Source organism: Phyllostomus hastatus, unplaced genomic scaffold, assembly GCF_019186645.2.
Source record: "Phyllostomus hastatus isolate PE091 unplaced genomic scaffold, TTU_PhHast_1.1 phas_scaffold_501, whole genome shotgun sequence".
Lineage (NCBI taxonomy): Eukaryota > Metazoa > Chordata > Mammalia > Chiroptera > Phyllostomidae > Phyllostomus > Phyllostomus hastatus.
In genome coordinates this window covers 13,037,770-13,058,117 of record NW_025334033.1, presented here as the reverse complement: position 1 = coordinate 13,058,117, position 20,348 = coordinate 13,037,770, and the positions used below count along the sequence as shown (strand labels likewise).

General features: G+C 42.0%; 1 pseudogene; it reads left to right on the top strand.

Annotated features, from left to right (window-relative positions):
- The first annotated feature begins 2,450 nt into the window (after positions 1 to 2,450).
- Positions 2,451 to 3,214, top strand: LOC123808583 (annotated as a pseudogene).
- Positions 3,215 to 20,348: the final 17,134 nt, after the last annotated feature.

Here is a 20,348-nt window from a genome sequence, read left to right as displayed (position 1 = left end):
GGAGAGCAGGAAAGAAGGGGGGAGTACATTTACTACATTTTGTATTTCTTACTATTTTTCCCCAAAGATGTAACACACTGTTCATCTCATCTCCTAATAAAGACATGGCCTTGGTATCTCACTGGGACAAGCCAATGCTTCCTTCGTGTTTCTTGCTCTCTAACTCTCTGTCCAACTCATTCTCGTTCTTCAAACTTCAGGAATAGCTATGTAAGGAGAACACTGTCTTCTACACTAATGGAAAAGATTAACCCCCCGATAAGTTTTTCAATCTCTTTCATTTCTATTTCCAAGCTAGGGCACTCCCTTCAGAGTCATTTTGATTTTTGGCTCAGACCTCAACTCCTATGTCTCTTATATTTCTCCTTCTAGAATTTGAAAGATTTTTTCAGAGAAAATGAAGATTATATTTTCCTTATACATTCCACTTCCTTTTGTTGTAAACTAGATTTTCCAAGAAGCAGACTCTAATGAAGTTTGGTATTCAGTATGTTTACTAGGGAGAACACAGGTAGAAGGAAAGGGAAGGAAGCTAGAGAAGGCAGAGGAAGTCCAACTACAACACACACCCTCAGCCTATGCCAACCAGGGTTCTAGAGGGAGCTCAGAGCAGGCCAGACCCATCAGAGCCTTCTAATGTTGGGTTAAAATGACTGGACCTTTATATTCCCACCTTGATCAGTTATTAAATGTAGTCTGCCTATATAGTCAGGATTCTCCAGAGAAATAAAACCAACAGAATATTTATTTATTTATTTATTTATGAAGAGACAGTGTGAGAGAGGAAAAATTGATTTTAAAAATCAGCTCACCCAATCGTGAAGGCCTGGTAAGTGTGAAATCTGCAGGGCAGGCTGGCAGGATGGAGACCCAGAGAAGCACAGCAGTTTGGGCCCAAAGGCAGTGTACGGGCAGAAAGGCCTCATCTTCTGAGCAATTCAGCCTTTTTCCATTAAGGCCCTCCACTAACTTGATTAGGCCCACCCCCATTATGGAGGACAGCTGCTTCACCCAAAGTCTACTGATTTCAATGTTACTCTCATCTAACAAATACCTTCACAGAAACATCTAGACTAAAGTTAGACCAAATATGTGGGTGCACTGGCCTAGCGGGGTCAACACGTACAATTCACCATCACACCACCCCGAAAGGCATGCTCTTGGGAAACACACCTCTTTACAACTGAGGCGGTCCCTAAAGGGGCTGACAGCTGGAAACAGTCTGCTGATAGAATCCCCAGCAGCTGCAATAACGGATCCTTCCTCAAAGCGCAATCTGAGCCTGCCTTTCCGAGTTCATCATACCTATGAGGTTAATTAAATATATTCAACAATTAAATTTACAGTTAAAAAGTTTAAGCAATAGTATGATTCAAAAAACAAGATATTAAATATATATTAAGATGCAGACATGAAGGACATGTGCATTTTTTGTTCAAAAAATGATTAAGGAACAGTGTTTTAAATATGTGAAATTGTTATTTACAAGTGCAGTAAACCAAATGTAGGGTCCATGCCATCCCTGCTCCACAGAATAGTTGCTATCACTCACCCATTGAGACTCTCCCTGAGTTGGCTTGTATCTCTTATTCCTGTCAGAGCTGGGCATAGTGACAATGACCTCTTAAGGTGGCTGGGTGAAGGAGGGAAAAACAAACAACTTGCAAAAGTGTCAAACTTATTTTCACGGGGGCTACATCAGCCTCACAGTTGCTTTCAAAGGGTAGAATGTAATTTTAGGACTGTATAAATGTAACTACTCTGTAACAGTTAAGCGAGAGCTCTGTGCTGCCTCTGGGTAGAAACAAGGTACAGGGCGGGATAAAACAAGGTGGAGGGCTGGATTCGGCCTAGGGGTCTTGTGTTTGCCACCTGTGACTTAGAGAAACCCTGTGACTTAAACAATTATTTAATAATACTTCCTGGAAACAACTAGTGAGTATTATTTAACAGTAACTTGTCAGGACTCAGAACAGAAACATAAATCCACAAAAGATCTCAGTTTCTATTGCCCTCATTTCCTGTGCCTCTTCAGGTCCTAGCAGGCACTACAACAGACGCGAGAGATCCATCAGCCCGGGAGTTGGCTGGATAAGGACTGATGGAAGTGGAAGAATGACCATTTGGTATGTGCCTCCCCCGTTTCTCCCGTCTACCAGAACTGACTCCTTTAGAGGATTCACTTGTCCTCCAGTCTCCGCTAATGGCATTTGTGTGGAAGTGATTCCTTTTCCTCTTGGCCACCTCCATTGGCCTGTAATGGAGAAAAAGCCAATGAACTAGTTACTGAAGGTTCTGGGAAACAGGGCGAGAGAATCGGTGTGGTAAAAGGTGAGATTGCTGCAGCCACCCTGAGCGTGAGGTGGGATAACAAAGAAGAGTCTTGCTGGCAACGTTTGAGCTTCTGGATAAAAAACACCTAGCCTCCTTTCCTTTCGCCGCTGCGGCAGCAGCCACGAGTATGCTCAGGCTTCAGAAGAGGCTCGCCTCCAGCGTCCTCCGCTGTGGCAAAAAGAAGGTCTGGTTGGACCCCAATGAGACGGATGAAATCGCCAGTGCCAACTCCCATCAGCAGATTCGGAAGCTGATCAAAGATGGGCTGATCATCCGGAAGCCTGTGACTGTCCATTCCCGGGCTCGATGCCGGAAAAACACCTTGGCCCGCAGGAAGGGCAGGCATATGGGCATAGGTAAGTGGAAGGGTACTGCCAATGCTTGAATGCCTGAGAAAGTGACCGGGATGAGGAGGATGAGGAGGATGAGGAGGATGAGGAGGATGAGGAGGATGAGGAGGATGAGGAGGATGAGGAGGATGAGGAGGATGAGAATCCTTCGCCGGCTACTCAGGAGATACCGTGAATCTAAGAAGATTGACCGCCACATGTACCACAGCCTGTACCTGAAAGAGAAGGGGAACGTGTTCAAGAACAAATGGGTTCTCATGGAACACATCCACAAGCTGAAGGCGGACAAGGCTCGCAAGGAGCTTCTGGCTGACCAGGCTGAGGCCCGCAGGTCTAAGACCAAGGAAGCTCGAAAGCGCTGGGAAGAGCGGCTCCAGGCCAAGAAGGAAGAAATCATCAAAACTCTGTCCGAGGAGGAAGAGACCAAGAAATAGAGCTCTACCTGTCTTACCTGTACATAGTGGCCTTGGCAATTACATGGATCAGCCATGGAATAAAGTAGCCTCACCTGCCTAAAAAAAAAAAAAAAACAAAACACTTAGTCTTATCTCTGAATTTTTCCATTATGTCAGTCTATGAATCTTCTTTTTTCTCTTCGACTTTTTATGAGATATGTTACATAGACAAAAGGGAACCTAAAGTATATGTGAGGATTAAAGACAATTACAGAGCAAACACAAATGTAGCCACCAACCTAGGGAAGAAATAGAATGTTGCCAGTACTCAGAAGGCAACTGTGTACTTCTCCCCACTCCCGCCCCCGAGGTAGCTAGTCTCCAGACTTTTGTGATAATTCTTTCTTTCTCCTCTGTACTGCACAGTTTGTTTGCCTCTCAGATCTACTGCCCATGCTCCCCCTTGATCTGCACCTCAAAAGAAATAACTTGATGTAGTATATCAACAGATTCTCTTATCCTCTGGTTTCCAGTTGAGTGTGACCTATGGGGGATACTGGTGGACGATGAGGATGTAGAAGGAGGGGAGAAAACAGGGAATCTCTCTGTCACCCAGTGTCTCACAGCCACTATGTCTCTTCATTGTTTGTAGCTCCTGCCAGTCACAGCCCTTCCCTTAGTGGTCTCTGTGCCATCACAGCTCCAGCCTCTACCTTAGGGCCCAGCTTCTGATAGTACTTCCCCCTCCGTGTGTTCCTCCGGCCCAAGGACTTCCTGCTGTTTCTAACCTCTGGTGAAGTTCACCAGCCCTCCTCTGGTTTTTCCACTTTGCTGTCATCACCTGTGTAATCATTTCGCAAGAGTCTTTAATTCCCTCCCTTGAAACGATCAAAATGGGTGTTCCCCCCTCGATGGACCATGAAATTAAGAGCAACAAAAGGCTGTCCACAATATCAGTCAAAGGAAAAGCCCTGAATATTTCACTGCCAAGTATGTTTGTTAATCCAGCTAAGGAAGTTTTTCATTTGTTTGCTTTTTAGTTTTCATCATAAATAAATGCTGATTCTATGAAAGTATTTATCTGTACCTATATATTATCACATGATTTTCTCCATTAATCTGTTAATGTGGCAAATCGCATCCACTAATGTTTGTTTTTCCCAATTTGATCCTCCCCAAAACCCAGGACTGAGACAATCATGCACAGGTAGTTTATTTGAGAGGTAACCCAGAAAGCAGGTGTGAGGGAGAGAGGACTGAAATAGAGGAGGAACACCTTCACAAGCCTGCATTATCAAGCAGGCCACCCCTAAGGGTAACTGATGCTCAATCACATTGAACATTCTGGGGGGGGGGGCTTATAAATTTTCATCTCAGAGCTCTCCACTTGGAAGATGAAAGGGGGATGCATTTATCTATCAATCTCTATTGGTCCCTCAATGTGGACGTACCCCCAATGTCAAAATTGTGCCCATAACTCCCACCCATTTCCATGCTGTACATACATGAGTGCCAGTAGGTTCCCACAACACCTCACATAGGTGTCAAATCATCAGGCAGGAGGCAAGAGAAATTGTCCATTGCTGAGGTGAGGTACGGTCAGGTTATAGGTATGCAAAGCCCACATGGTACTGCTATTTCTTTAAGTATCACCTCTTCTTTGCTCTCTCTCCTCTCCTTATGATACTCCTGTAAGAGAGTATCTGAAATGATACTCAAATCTTAGATCATTTCCCCACATGCAGTAAGTCTCTATGGCCCTTATCTGCATTTTCCATCTTTCTTGTCTCTCTCTGCTGCACTCTGGGTAATTTATTTTGACCTGACTATGCTCTAACTCACTAATGCTTTATTCACCTGAGTCTCGTCTGCTGCTAGGCCCATCCACTGAGGTGTTGTTTTTATACACTAACTTCATTGTGGTATAATTTACCACCCACTGAGTTTTTTAATTTGGGTGTTGTGTTTTTTATTGTCTGAAATTCTAATTGGATTATTTACAAAACTTCTTTGTTACTTTTTATAGTCTCCTGTCCTACCCTTAGATATTTCAAATTCATCTTTATATTTATAATCAGTGTCTGATAATCCCATTATCTTTCATCTGACTGTACCTGTTTCTGCTATTTCTCTTGTGCTGACATGGCAGACTCCTAACTGCCGGCATCTGCACCCTCTACTCCACCAGATCGCTCTTTTCCCCAGGATCCTGACAGCTACACTGCCCGTGCGGATGGCTAGAAGTGCCAAGGAATTCACAACATCAACCTCACCCTGCACAACCAACAATCAATTATCAATCAACCAGAATTAGCTTATATTGTAAAAGTGACTTTCCTCACTGCTCAGAAGGAATTATTCTGAGACGCGTGTTTTGCACTACTTCCTAGTTTGTGCGTGAGTTTACATCCTAATCATCCTCTCTGGGCTTTACTGGCTGCCTTCCTACATCACTTCTCTGCTTCCCAGCAGCGCCCCCTGCAAACACACTGCATGCCCTCAAACCCCTGTCTGGACTCCGCTACCTGTGGAAAGCAAAATTGGGATATGGTTTCTTGCTTCCTTCTGTGCTTAGTCACCCACCCACCCTGTTTTATTCCTGTGAGCTTGTTTAACTTGGAAACTTTTTTGTAAAAATTCTTTTAGGACCTAGGATAAAGGTACATTCATCTGAAGATTTGAATTTGCTTCAGCCAATCCTGGACTACTTGTTGGATCACCAATGTGATACAAATTAAAGCTGAAAATTCACTTGAGAGTCAACCTATTCTTAAAACTCCTCAGGGTTTTTACCTCCCTGCTCTGCTTAGCACAAAGGTAAATTGTCCTACAGGCCCCTGGGGGTAGAAATCTAGAGCAGATTTAATATCGGGTCGCCCTTGCTCTGAAGGATGGCCTTTATAGTCCCAGCTTTATGTGGGAAGGGGGTGCTGTTGGAAAAATGCCGTATTTTGTCTTCTGGTTCTTATGTCTGTTGAAGCTGCGCCCCCTTCCCCACCCCCCAAAAAAGGAAAAATAAAGGTTTGGTAAGTGTTCTTTAACCAAAACCTCTCTGGGCTCTCATCTTTGATATTGGCCTTATAATTTCTATCTTCGCATCTCATCAATACTTTTTAGAATAGTTTTTCTTTAACATAGCATTTTTATTTGTTTTAAGAGCCCATTCAAATACCTAACCATTCATTTCAGAAGGGAATTCTATTTCTCTTTTATTAAAAGCAAACTTAGTTTAAGGTTTTTGTCACTTGCATGTGAAAAAAGTCTAATAATTTAGAGTTAGATTTGGCTATGAAGCATCCGCATCAAAACCATAGACCAAAATGATTGCCAAAGTGGAAAGAAGACAGTATCACTGCATTTCCCTTTGTCACCTGGTCACTCCTTGAAATGAACCCTCTCAGAACTTGAGGTACATTTTTCCTACTATATATTCTGTGCACATGATCACGTCACCCTGTGGCTATTACTGGGTCATGTTAATTCATGGCTTCTATCTATCCATGCAGACCCTAAGAGCCCTCAGAACTTCAATACTATGAACCAGGCTCATTCATTTATTATTCAGTCAATAAATATTCATTGACCGTGTCTTGTACAGACACTAAAAATACAATGGTGAACAAAAGCAACCAAGATCTCTGCCCTAATGTGTCTCACATACCAGTGGGTAAGACAGACACCAATAAAATAATCACTTAAGAAAATGTGTGTATAGACCTCATGCTGTGAGAGTATATCAGCAAAAGTGTCCTAGCAAGCAAGTCAGGAAAAGCTTTTAAGGAAGCAATAATTGAAGTTGTTAGCTTCTGTGTAACCATGTTATTATGTTGACTTTTTAAAGGAATTAAGAAGTATAGGGAGAAGCATTTCTCTGTTAATTCTAAATTATTCTTTTAAAAATAACTGTTAACACAACAGTCTCTAAGTTGGAATTAATTTGAAAATCAATTGAATAAATTGTTTTAAACCCAGTCCATGCCAGTGAACTCTGTATGGGATGCTTTTTAACCATAGTGTCATGCCCTGAAGCTAAGCATTCCTCTCAAACAAAATGTCAGGTGCATTTCTCTACTACTAATTCTTTCAAATTCTCTCTAATACCTTTCCCCCAGAACTATCACTATTATAAAGCATCATCAAGTACTAACACTATAAATTAAAGGTGGCATCCCATTTATCCAGGTCATCCTAGTGTCTGTTATTTTAGACCAAGTACAATTGGTCATGAATTATTTGCCAGCAAAGCTTAAGAAATTGGCTCCATTGAACAACCCAAGGAACCTCTGCTTCCTCAACATGAAACACTAATATGTGGTAAGCATTATTTTCTGGACATGCTTTTCCAGTGAAGTGTTTAAGATTTATGGGGTCATTTTTTGTGATTATTCCTGATGTTTTCCAATGACATTCACCATTTTCAGAACTCAAAGCAGCAGCTCCAAGTCACTAAATCATGCCTGGGCTTCTCATAATTCTCACTCACAATGCACTAACTGAACCAGAACCATTGTGCTGCCATCTGCAAAGCAAGGTCTGGGAAGTGGAAAAGTTTTAGTATTTGAACCAAAGTAGGGCAATTCCATTTTTTATAAAAGTCACCTTGAATTTTTAACCCCCAATACATCTATTTCTCCTCACTTCACCCAACTCTTTCTAATACTGCAGAAACTCATTTTTAAGGAAAGCATTTTAAAATAAAGAAACATTAGAAATATCATGTTTGTATTGTCTTCATATTAAGCCAATCAGTTTAAAAATGTAAACTTTGCCTACCAAGAGTTAACTCCTAACTATGAATATTTTGTTTAGAAAATGCTCATATTATGTTAGACACATTGTATGCAGTGCAATTCTAAAACAAACAAATGTGCAATATTGTCAGCTGTCTAAAATTTAAACCAGCAAGGTAAGGAAGCAATCTGTTCAAACGTCATATTATATTTAATCACATTAATTTCAATGAGTATTGATTTTGCATTAAGCTGATGGTGATGTTGATTTTTTTAATTTCTTCATTAATGCCATATTTCTATAGTATTAGACACTAATTTGTCAATGTGCTAGAACACATTTTACTGAAAATAATGTAAATATCTTTGTCAACAATAAAAATCATGTGCATTATAAAACTCTTCTTCACATGCACAGAAAACCAATAGTGATGGGAAGGAAACTGGGACTCAAAACAATAGAGTGGACCAGAAGGAAGAAAAAAACCAACCAAACAAGAAAGAATGGAGAAATAAGAATTCAGAAAAAACAAGGAGAAGCTTAGGAACCTCCAGGACATCTTTAAATGTCCCAACATCCAAATTATAGGGGTACCAGAAGGGGAAGAGGAAAAGCAACAGATTGAACACGTATTTGAACAAATAATAAAGGAGAACTTCCCTATTCTGGCAAAGGAAATAGACTTCCAGGAAATCCAGGAAGCTCAAAGAGCCCCAAAGAAGTTGGACCCTAGAAGAAACACACCAAGGCACATCATAATTACATTAGCCAAGGTAAAATGGAGAGAATTCTAGAAGCAGCAAGAGATAAGGGGACAGTAACCTACAAAGGAGTTCCCATCAGACTGTCAGCTGATTTTTCTCTCAAAAGAGACCTTACAGGCAGGAAGGGGCTGGAAAGAAGTATTCCAAGTCATGAAAGACAAGGACCTATATCCCAGATTACTCTATCCAGCATAGTTTTCATTTAGAATGGAAGGGCAGATAAAGTGCTTCTCAGATAAGGTCAAGTTAAAGAAGTTCATCATCACCAAGCCCTTATTTTATGAAATCTTAAAGGGACTTATCTAAGAAAAGAAGAAAAAGAAAAAACATGTATAGTAAAAGGACAGCAAACTCATAATTATTAACAACTACACCTAAAGCAAAACCAAAAGAAACTAAGCCAACAACTAGAACAGGAACAGAACCACAGAAATGGAGATCACATGGAGGGTTAGCAACAGGGGAGTGGGAGGAGGAAAGAGGGTGAAAAGGTACAGAGAATAAGTAGCATAGATTGTAGGTTGAAAATAGATAGGGGGAGGGTAAGAATAGTATGGGAAATGTAGAAGCTAAAGAACTTATAAGTATGACACATGGACATGACTAAAGGGTGGGATATGGGTGGGAGAGGGTGTACAGGGTGGAGGTGAGTGAAGAGGGGAAAATGGGACAACTGTAATAGCATAATCAATAAAATATATTTTAAAAAATAAAATTAGGGTTGGCCAAGTAACAGGTGTCTGCCACAAGGAGTGGAGGTCTGCCTGGAGGTCTGTGTGTAAGTCCACCTGAAGAAGATGGCAACAGAGCCGGCAGAGCTGTGGGGATCTGCCCGGCCACTCACACAGAGACATGAGAGATGCTTTGAGCTGAACTGTGACTGGGAATGCAGAGCTGCAGACTTCTGCTTTTCTAAAAGATGGTACCTCTGAGTAGTGTGTTCTGAAACTAGTTTGGCAAGGCAGAGGGAGGCAGGGCTATTGGTTTTAGAGTGTTTTTAAAGGGAGCAGGACTTAATAGAAAAATCTGCCATTATTTTAAATCTATATAACCTTTAAATAAACAACCCCTTGCCTTTTTCAACAACAACAACAAAAAAACTCTTCTTCACATAATTCTGAGAAACTTTTCAGTTATTGCTCAGTAACTTCCTAAGGGTAAATTTCAAAGTTTTAGTTAGTGGTGGAGACAATCTGTGTGTATTGACATGAAGTTCATGTTTGTTCTACTTCACATCACTTGAAAGAAAAAAATCTATAAATCAATTATGAAGAACAAAGACATTTTACAAAGAGCATTGTCATGAATAGGTTGATCATTCCTCTTCTTGTCTTTACATTACAATAGAATGAGTGACCAAAATAAGCCTCTAGCAATCACCTGTAACTGCTAACGTTAACCCAAAATGACATTTTTATGGGACAAAATAATACTATGTGTTCTGTGTGTGCTTTCATGTCTCCAGCTCATTGATACAAGACACACCAAGATCAATAAATAGACTTGAAAGTAAAAAACTTAGATCATCTCCTCTCACCTTTAGTCTCCCCTCCTGAGGCCTTAGTCCGCCCTGCTTCCCCTCCAGTTCTTCTCAAAGAAATTATAAGGGTAGAGAAGGGGATTTAAGGTCTTGGCAGAGTTAAGGACTAGGCTAGAGTAATGTTTAAAGCTCTTAGATATGTTATCAGAAGATAAATTATGTTACATTCACCAACATAGATGAATTATTTATTTTAAACTTGTTAGTGCAGTCACCTGTCTCTTTCCACAACTGTGCGTGCTGTGTCTGCATCTTTTACCCGATTGGTATTTAGGGCACATTCGTATGTGGTGTTTTATAAACCAGGGGTCAGCAAACTTTCAGAAGTACTTATCCAAGCAGTCATTATCCCTTCCCTTCTCTTCCCAAGTAGGACTACAAATGTGGTCCTATAAGTCTGAGGTCATGAGTCCTCCCTCACGATGTCATCTCTACCACCTGAGCTATGAGTCAGCCTACAGGATTCCCATTTAAAAGTACAATAACCCTGCTACACAAGGTTGCCCCTTAAGTCTTACCAAATGAATTTTTAATTTTCATTTTTAACTTAATTATACCAAGCTCTGTTCATGACCCAAGTCAACTGTACACTGTCATCTGCTAAGATAACTTTCCAGAGGACCCTGTGGGAGAAGTGTCTGAAGATGGGATCCTGAGAAACAGCAGGAGCACCTCTTTGAGAAGTCACCCAGCACCCAAACCAAGCTTCTCTCACTTGATAACTCTATATGGGTTATGGCACTTGATTACCTCATTGTGTCAAAATATTCACCAGGATTATGCTTGTTCATGTAGTAAATTAGCTGCTTTTGAATATGGATCTAGCTTATGACTCCCTGCATTTGGAAAAAGCTATGAGGTAGTCATCCACTTGGTTTTTCCTAGGAAGCAAATAAAGGAAAAGATGTGTGTGTAAGAGAGAAATAGTGTATGAGAGAGACTCTGTGTGTGTGTGTGTGTGTGTGTGTGTGTGTATGAGAGAGAGAGAATTGTTCCATCTCAGATAGTCTGTTCTATTCCAGTTGGAGGGTTTGTATTTTCAAATTAAACTGGCTACAAAATGAATGGATCAATAGTGGATATAATGGGAAGGATCTTACCAGTGGAATACCCAGGTGTCTCAGATTCATCACATTAAAATGTAAGTCATATCATGTCATTCATGCAGAGGAATTATCAAGAAAAAAGCAGGTCTGAGCAAGAAAGTGAACATTCACAGAAGAGGCTCTGGGTAAAGCACATTTTGATCACAGTTGACCTTATGTTTCTGAAGAAAAAGTAAAAGAGCTTTGAGAAATGGTGACACAAAGGAGGAGGTGATGGAACTAAAGAATGGGGAGATGAGGAATGATATCAGTCCTGAACTTCTTGTGATGAACAAGATAAGGGGCATGCTGAGATTTTGTGTTGGTGGTTCCAAGGCAGATGGTGATGCCAAAGTGTGAGTGTTGAGAAGAAGGAGAGGTGAGGGAGTCTTTCGGGGACAGAAATATTCCTAATTCACTCCTGCTGAGAAACATACACCCTAACACAGGGGTAATCTTTCTTGAACGTGGCCTGATTCCATATTCCCACTAACATAGTGGGGTGCTGACTCCCTTCTGACTGCTGATGGTGAACTGCTGAAACGTGGTCTTCCTCTGAGCACGGACAAGCACTAGACCCCTAATAAATTCTGGACTGCAGGAATGCTGAGCAGACTCCCAGAGCAGACGGCACCTTGACTCTTGTTGATGGTGATGTGTGGAAGGGGTATTGAAAATTCAAGGACCCTTTGACCCCTGGTGAAGTAGCTGAGGTTACCTTTTGGAATATTTCCTCATTAAAGAACAATGTCTGTTTATTGAGAATTTATGTGCTATGATCTGTGACATCCCTTGATATTCAACACATTCTCATTTAATTGTTTCATTTAATCATAATCCCCACACCTTGGTCTAATGTGTCTCATTTCACAAACGAAGAAATTGAGGCTCGGAGCTCTGTGCTCCAGAGCACACAGCTAGTAATTAGTCAGTCAGGATTTGAATGCTGGTCTAAATGATGCCAATTCTTGAACTCATTATCACCTATACTTTACTATTTCTTAACTAAGAGATCACACCACTGTTGCTTGATTGAGAGCTGTCAGTTGCTGGGCCAACTTCAACCAAAAGGAAACAAGGAATTATTCTTAGCTGTCATGTAAGTAAGCCTATAGCTAAGGCAGACCTTAGGCACCTCTGTGAGTAAATTCCAGGCAACTTTTGTCTCCAGTCCAGGGTCCTTCCTTTCAAGAGACTGCAAGATTTAAACCCCCCCCCCCGCTCCCTGTGAGCACCTGAGGATGCCAGCCTCTCTTGCCCCACGTGATAAGATCTGAGGCAGAATCTACAGCCTCTATCCCCACCCTGAGAGAGATGATCCAGCATTGGAGAATCTACCCCTACCATGAAAGAAAAGGCTGAAACATAAACTAGGACTAGACCAGAGCAATTGAGCCTCCATGGTAGCAGCACACAAGCCACCTAGCCTCTCTTCCTCCCAATGGTCTAGGGAAGCACCTTGGGAAGTAAGATGGCCAATTTTTCCTTCATCTTGGATCTGACTTGGGTCTGACCTACAATATGTGGGTCAGAACCGAAGTGAAAGAATTGATTCTTGTCAATAAAGTCCAAGGTAATCTTCAGTCTGGGTCTCCCAGGGCCTCTCCCAATGGTAGGGGATGGGAAGTATCTATCTGGTCTATTCCAATTCTGTCAGCTATAGATGCCAAAGACCTACTACTCTTGGGGTTAGGCTCAGGTACCCTAAGCCAATGAGGACTGAGGTAGACAATACATTAAAAGACACAGCCACCAACTCCACAGTAGAAACTATAAGGATACAAAGACAAAAACTCACAGACCATGATCTTATTAAATAGCCCCAAATGTTTCTTGTCCTGATAACTATTAACTTTAATTTTTTTAATGTCCTTCGGTTCCTTTTTACTGTTCCTACCTTCCCCTAACTTGCCACTCCACACATGCTACTTAAGAAATAGAAAGTTTGTTGGACAATGAATGGCTCACCACTTGCCTTCTTTCCAACCCATTCTCAGTAGCCCTGAAGTGCTCTAGGTAAGAGAACAATCACATGCTTTAATTATGTAAGTGATGTGTTACTGAAAGGTATACCAAAATAGTATTTTCCCACTAATACCTCATTACTTGAGATCCATTCCTAAAGGAATAACTCTGGCCCCGAGATGTCATTGAGAGAACATAAAATGCTATTAACAAACTAACTGATAAAATATTTATAACATCAGTTGAAAACTATACTGAAAAGTGGTACTTTAGACTACCAGAGTTGAAGCGACTACTATTGGGTTGTGGCCATGAGGCCTCGCTTCCCCAGAGGAACACTCAAGAATTTGTGTTACAAAAAAAACGACTCAAATAACTAACTGCATTGAACAAATGTCCTTCCTGTTCAATTCCCTGAGGTGCCGAAAAGTCATTACTAACTCTCCTTGAAATGTTCAGGTTACATACATGATTGCATCCACTTAATAGGATTGCAAATCTGTCTTAAATTGCCCAAAAAGCTTCTGCCTTTTTACTTGAAGCTAATTAGAGTGAAGCCCTCATCAAATTTACTGATTTCTAAATTTCCTTAATCCAGATGATGAAGCCTTAACTGAACACAAAACACTTCACAGGTATCCCCAAAAGTTTTATCTCTAATCCAGGCAGTGTGGAACCAGACCAAAATCCCTGCAGGTCCTCCAAGCATAAGGATCTGGGGCAGCTTCAGCAGGTCAGAGCTGGATTGGAATTCTTACCAACACCTTCAGCTCAACCCAGCCCAGCCTTGGAGCTCCCTATTAAGAGGATACGGCATATTTCATAGGTTTGTGAAAAAAAAAAAAAGTAATTTTCTAGAGTGCCTGACACTCTAGAAAGAGTGCTCAAGTATTGATTAAATCCATTCCTTCATCCTAAAGGGCACAAATATAGATACCAGAGGGCCCAACACAGCGTGTCAAGGAGGGCCTGCTGGACAGGCTGGGCACTCACCCCACTTCCAAGGAGCAGCTACTACTCAGCTCTCCTAGAGACAATCACTCCAATGCTGATGAACTTTCTGGTTTTTCCCTCATTGTGGCAAATCTGAATTTTTTATGTGAAAATACCTCAAATTTTATCTATTTAAGTCTTTTTAAAGCACTGTGTAGACATAATAAAACACACCTGCCAGAACAATTTCATCTGTGTACCACCAGCTTACAAAGCCAGCTTTATCTTTTTCCTGTTATTTACTTAATCAGGGGAAAAAAAGCCAAAAAAAAAGCATAAAAGGCAAGATGATTTCATAGCAAAACACAGAAGGGAACTTTGTTAAAAGAGTTTTCATATTACAGACTTTTGACTGCATGTGTTGAACCATCTAGACTAAGGCATTTGTTCTCAAACCTGGCTGCACTCCTGATTCACTTGGGAGCCTTTTTCAGACCCAGCACCTGGTCCCTGTATTTGGAAATTCTCACTGACTTGCCATGCAGTGGAACCCATGTGTGTGTTGTATTTTTTAAAAGAACATTCCTACTATCCTACCCCTAACCTCTACTCTGAGACTTCCAGCTGAGATTAAGAACCAGGTGTAAAGCAATGTCTTAAACTGGTTGAAGGTTTGTTTGTTTATTTTTTAACTGCACTTAGACTGACAGAATCAAAAACCAGTAGCTGGAGGTAGGACACAGAACTTCACCTTAATTTGTTCCTTGATGATTCCAATGCAGATGGTCCATAGACAACTCTGAAGAATAGCGCCAATGTTTGGGTTGAAACACGATGCTTTCATCCTATTCAGCATATTCAATATGTGCTGAGTATCATTTCATACATTGGGGTAGCAGGGAAGAGCCAGAGATGTGCTCACCAGGAAGCAGGGTGGGGCTGACATGGAGACTGATCTGACTGATGTAAGTGGACTTGGATGTGGGCAGCAGAGTGGTGGCAAGGGCAAAGCAAGTACAGCAGAGAGTTGGGGACTTACTGTACCCCAAGTTCTTTGCCAATGCAAGTAACAGCAAGATACACAAGCATCAGACCATACTTGCCATCAGGAAGGCAGTGGCTCTTTCACAACAAGACCCTCAACAGTGGGAGGAATGTGCAGGATGGAGGTGGTGTGAGCAGAGTGCAGGGAATGGAAAAGGGCTGAGGAAGGTGGTAGTAGAAGGTAGGCAAGTTCAAGGAGCTCAGCCACCTGCTGGTGTTCACATCAAGGCCTGGGTCTTGGCAGGATTTTCAAGCAGAAATCATAAGTGGGAAACAGGCAGCACCAAGTACAACAAATATATGCCTGGTTGTTCCCCCAACTTTAACACTTTTGTCTTTGTCTCCTAGTTTCCCGGCATTAGGAGTTTAATACCAGGTTTCTGTTGGTTGGATTTATTTGGCGAGGCAAATGGACTTACCTTGTTTCTAATTCACAGGCATGCCACATTTTTGTTAAGCATCAAATCATTCTTAAAAGGTTTGCTTTCAAGGGTCTCTCAATCAGTGTAATGAGTTGAACACCTGTTATATGCACTGAGCTGTGGCCTAGCTAGGTGTTACTGTGTGTGACAGGAAATAGATACAAACAAATGTGTCCTATATGCCACCCAAACCCTCTCCACCAACCACAAACATAGCTGAAAATGGCAAGAGAATACAACCAAGGAAATATGGAGGGAAATGCAAATTCTCTCCTACGTTGTATCTTCCTTATAATGCTGGTGTTCTTGGGCTACTGCCAAGGTCACTCAGGCAGCAGCAGCAATAGCACCACAGGGGTCTGAGGAGGCTCAACTGACTCCCATACTGCCAAGGGTCAGCAAACACCTGACTGCATTTTCTGGAGTTGTGAATGCCCCAAAACAAAAGCCATTTTTCTTACAGAAGAGGGAGGATGGATTCTTTCTCTCAAATGAATTGTACTTTTTCTCACAGGCACCCAAGCGGTGCTGCTTGTGCCCCAAGATCTCTGAGCTGTTGGTGTGAAGCAACTTTCCATTTTTACCTGCAACCCACCTTCTTCCACAGAACTATTGGTCAAAAGGCAAATCTGAGTGGTTTCCAGAGTAGGATCTCACAGGTGATTCAATATTGGCTCCTGGGTCAACCTTGCCTCTCTCGTCCTTTAAAACAAAAGTCCTTCCCAGGAGGCCCCCGTGTCACTGCTGTAATAGGTTTGGATGGGCATGCTTCCTGCTATGCTCAGATGTCTAGACACAATTGATGCACCAGCAATACCTTCTGCCCCCGGCTCACAACAAAGGTTTAACAAGGTGGAGGTGTCTATTATGTAGTTTTGCTGTCAAGTTCACCAACAAGATGTACAAAATTTGCTAACTGGAAGTAATCTACAGAAAGCTGAAGGCAGAGAATATATGAGAGTGACTAGATAACTTAATTTCACATATACACAGGAGCCAGTGGCTATTGCTTTCTGGTTCTTAAGACATACAGCCTGCTCAATTCCCTTGAATTGTCTCCTCTCACACCCAGAGGGAAAGCCATTGGCTTTGTCTGTCTAGTTCTTGAAAGACTTCTTTCTTGCCTTTAACATAATTACTCTGGTTTCCTACTGGTTTTTGTTCTGCTTTTCCATATCAGCAGTGAAACATTGTGTCCTTTTGAAAAGATTTATCTTTAACTCACTCTCCGCAGAATTTCTCAGACTCCAGCACACATCAGAATCGCCTGGGCGACTCATGCAAACACATGGCTGGGCCCCATCCCTGCAGTTTCTGATTGAGAAGGTCCAGAGTAGGACCCGAGAATTTGCATTTCGAGCACACCCTCAAGTGATGCTTAGGCTACTGGTTCGGACACCACACTTGGAGAGCCACTGCTCTAATCCGACATCCAGTTCCTTCGGATTTATGAGCTGAGTGGGGAATGGAACGTCACGGTGAATTGCATGAGGCAGATGGTGGAGTTGTGGATATTTGTTTGTCTCAGAAAGTGTCTCACCTTGAGCCCGCACCTCCTCGGGCACTGCTTCCAGTTGTCCCAACAGATTTTGTTTATCCTGGCTTTGGAGGTGAGAATTAGAATAGGATGTTTCTGTAGACTTTTCAGATACCCAGTTAGCATACCTCCATCTGTTGAACCCAGTGGCTTGAAAAATCTTTAAAACAAAGCTTTAGTGCTGCTTCCAACCAGCTTTACAAAGTATAAAATGAGAGATTGCAGGAGCTGACACACTAGTAGCCTTAGGTTCCCTGTACATTCTGACTTCTGCAAGGTCAGAATGCCTAATTGCACGACCATAATTACAGCCACCCCTGGGTCCTCCTCACACATAAGGGATTACAGAGGGAGAGTTAATAAAAGACTACTTGTAAAAACACACTATGGGTTCATACTTGGCCTCTGTCAGCCCATCCTAGCAGCCATGGCTTTTATAATAAATTTTAAAACCCCATTTAGTCTCCAGGCAATTATAAGTAGCATTCAAAAGAAACATTAGAAAACACAAAAATGCTTATTTCCCAAGCAGCAGACATTTATGCTTTACTCTAATCCCATTACCCCAAAGTCTTAATGATGTAATGATGTAGCCCCATGAGCTGGGGCTAACATTCAATAGAGGAACAGTTACAAACTGCTCTGTTGATTAAATAAAAAAATCTGTGTTCTCACTAACCTGAAGAATATGCTTAGTGCTTGAACTCAGGTATCTAGACTTTATTCACTCTCCCATCAGAAGATAATAATTCAGAGGTGAGAAAGCTTTCATGATATGAGGTCAGGTATTTATAAAGCCTCCTGTAGGCTGGAAAAAAGGAGACCAGAAACATGAAAGAACACCATGCAATTCCTTTGTACATGGTACCTGTCTCTACCCGGACAGGTTTTACAGAGGCCGGAGGTGATTTTGCGGGTGCCATTTTGAGGTTTCCCAATAGATCGTCCTTGTTCTTTTAGCATCCTCTCTCCAAAACTGTAGCTGAATCAATGAGGGATGATTTGTTTAATACTCAACAAATGCTTATCTAGTACTTCTTATGTACCAAGCATTTAATAATACAATGTGTTTTGGGGGTTTTTTTGTTTGTTTTTTAAAAGATTTTATTTATTTTTAGAGAGGGAAGGAAGGGAGAGAGAGAGAGAGAGAGAGAGAGAGAGAGAGAGAGAGAGAGAGAGAGAGAGAGAGAGAAACGAGAAACATCAATGTGCGGTTGCTGGGGGTCATGGCCTGCAACCCAGGAATGTACCCTGGCTACACTCAATCCACTGAGCTACGCCAGCCAGGGCTAATAATACAATGTTAATACCCGATTCAATGTGCATTTAAAATTTTCTCAGCCCTGGCTGGCGTAGCTCAGTGGATTGAGCGCGGGCTGGGAACTAAAGTGTCCCAGGTTCGATTCCCAGCCAGGGTACATTCCTGGGTTGCAGGCCATAACCCCCAGCAACCACACATTGATGTTTCTCTCTCTCTCTCTCTCTCTCACTCTCTCTCTCTCCCCCTCCCTCCCTTCTCTCTCTAAAAATAAATAAGTAAAATCTTTAAAAAAAAAAGAAAATTAAATATTATCAAAATGGCAAATATAAAAAAAAATTTTCTCCACCCTTCCTTAGAGTTTAGCTCTAGAAGAGACATTTGGTGCCATCTGGAATAAGAACCAGACCCTGCACAAACTGTGACCAGGGGCAAATTAACCAGCCCCTGGCCTTGAATTTCCTCATCGGAAGAAAAGACCAGGTGTTCCAGGTTATCTGTGATCAAACTTTAGCTTGCATCAGAATCACCTGGAGGACTTGCTAAATCACAGATTGCTGAGGCCCACCCCCAAGGCTCTGACTTGGGGGACTGGGGTGGGGCTCAGGAATTTGCAATTTATCAAGTTCCCAGGTGATGCCAATGCCGCTGGTGCAGGGACCACACTTTGACCAGAGTACGTGTAATGCTAAAAGTCTAAAAGTTTTCTGTCTTTCCAGTTTGCCCCTTTTTAGATCCAAGAGCATGCTTTTTCTGAAGGTTTTTTTTTTCCTCCTTTTGTCTATAGCGGTTGGTGTTTCTGGGTTGCCGTTGTCTTCAGCTATAAGTCTACTTATGAAGCTAAAAGAAAGCTCATGGAACCCCTTCACTGTGTCATCCCTTGGGTCCTGAGATCCCTAGCCAGCCTGCCTGCCTTTTCCGACCTCCAGAGTCAGTCTTATATTTCTGTTATGTAAAATGTCCGGGATGTTTATTTGTCCTAACCAGGAGAAATAGGGAAAAGTATGATAAGTGCATCTACTCCATCTTCCTAGACACAGAACTCTCTGAACCACGTTTTGAGGCCCAGTAAATTAGGTAATCTCTCACATCTTTTCCAGCTCTATCTTCTATCATTATGATTATGAAAAGTCTATGAATTCATAAGACAGATGACAAAGCACATACTGAGATGAAGACATGAAGCTCACTCTCTGGGATGCTTTATCTTTTCTTTTGTGCTAATTAGCATCCAATTAGCACTGCCAGCTATAAGATCTGAAGATTCTCACTAACTCTCAGGAGACAAGGTTCACCTACCACACCTGCCCAAACCACACGTCCAAATAAGTATTCTGAGTTCCACTATTTCCTAACCTAGGACCCATTCTCTGGGGCCTCCCTCTGAGCCAGAACTAGCCTGTCAAACCTTTCTCTGCATGCTACTAGTGAGAGCTAAATGGCCATCTGCCTCCCAAACTATATTTTTACAGGGACTTTATTTTTCCTTAACTCAGAGAAGAGACTGGTGATGATGACAAATATTTTGAAGCATCCTAGTCAAAGTTGGCATCACTCCTTCCTTGGTTTTCCACAAATGCTTCCCAGCTGATCTTCTTCCATGTACTCTTGTCCCCTCCTCTCTGCCTTATAGCATGGAAGCCTGAGTGATCTTGTCAAAAAGACATTTTCATGGCTTACTTACGTCTGAATAACTTCCTGCAGCTCTTAAACAGTAAAATTCTTGATATGTCTGACATGGGCCTGCCTGGCTCAGGGCCTTGCCCACACCCCAGCCTCTTCTCACACCTCTCTCCTCTGCGCTCCCTGCACTCAGTCACAGTGGCCTGCGTTGGTTCCCCAGCAACCTTCTCTGGTCCCTTACACCTTCCTTCCACTGGGCTTTAGCCCTCACTGCCCATGCTCCCTGAAATGCTCTCCCTGTTCAGCTACTTTGCTTCCACTCATCCTCCTCCAGATGTCAAAGCAAATCTTTCCCTGATAACTTAGA